The sequence below is a fragment of the Perognathus longimembris genome, chromosome 22 (genome assembly GCF_023159225.1).
Source record: "Perognathus longimembris pacificus isolate PPM17 chromosome 22, ASM2315922v1, whole genome shotgun sequence".
Lineage (NCBI taxonomy): Eukaryota > Metazoa > Chordata > Mammalia > Rodentia > Heteromyidae > Perognathus > Perognathus longimembris.
Window position 1 is genome coordinate 15,476,532 of NC_063182.1, and position 1,184 is coordinate 15,477,715.

The 1,184-nt window shown below is 38.9% G+C and overlaps 1 pseudogene; it reads right to left on the reverse strand.

The window, feature by feature from the left end:
• Positions 1–327: 327 nt before the first annotated feature.
• LOC125339936 lies at positions 328–937 on the reverse strand (annotated as a pseudogene).
• Positions 938–1,184: the final 247 nt, after the last annotated feature.

A 1,184-nucleotide genomic window follows, 5' to 3' on the forward strand; every position in this document is an offset into this window, starting at 1 on the left:
AAAAGGCCCACAAATACTACACTGAAAGTTTCTAAATTCAAGAAGTAAGATACCTGTGCAGATCTAACATAATCTCCAGTTTTGATCAAAATGACACCTAAATATTCAAATGTAATGATTACTTGTTTCTCACACTGGGTTCAATGGTTCTAATCCCATGTACGAATAATTTTTTTTTGTAAAGCAAATAATGTTAAGGAACAAACATTACCTGATGTGTCAATGTCTACATTCCTTGATTCTATACATTAAGTAGCAGGGTCCAAACAGATGTTAAATATTATTAGGCAAAAGAAAAGATTGTGAGAGAAAGATATTTCCTCACATTCACTTCAGAATTCCTGACTTTTCTTTCTCTTTCTGCTTCAAGAAAGATTTGGCTGCTTTAGATGTAGCATCCACTTCCTTAATCACCCTCACTTCCTCACCAGCAAAGTCAAACACCTTGGTGATTTTAACTTTTTCAGTTTCTTTAGGTTTCTCTAGATCATCTGTTCTTTACGAACAATTTACTCTAGCTTATCTCTTCACTCTCTTCTCCTGTCTTAACCTGTGTACTTGGGATGCTTTTGATTTTGGTCCCACATCATTGAGGAAGCTGACCCACAGCTCATCCTCTTTCATTTTCCTTGCAAACTCTGATCCAATGCCTTTTCCTTGCTCTCCTCCATCTTCTTCCTCGCTACTAGTTCCTCCAGATTCTGCCCTGCTCTTCTTCCTCCTCTTCCTGCAAGAGACCACTTTGTTTCCTTTTCCTGGATGGAATGCTCTGAGCCTTCCTTTTTGTCCCTTTGGTTTTCTGGGTCTGTTCTTCACCATCCACTTCATCTTCCTTCACTAATTCACTTACATAATGTTTGCTATACTCCCCACCCGACAGCACTTAGTCTTCGTCTTCCTCCGAGGTGGAAAAGTCTTCAGAGTCGAATTCTTGCATGTTGTTGCAGCTTGGGGTCACGCCACCCCTCAGGACCCGGGCAGCCTCCCCCACCTGGAAAGCTCTAGGAAGGGATGACATATCATAATTTCATCCCATAAGTTATTATTTTTGAAATATTATACAAAATATTAAAATGTGAATTATATTGAGATTCTCCGCTCTTAACTATTTGAAACTTTTTTTTTTTTTTTTTTGCTTGTGAGGGCGGAGTTTTTTATTTTGGAAACACCCCGAGTGATTCCTA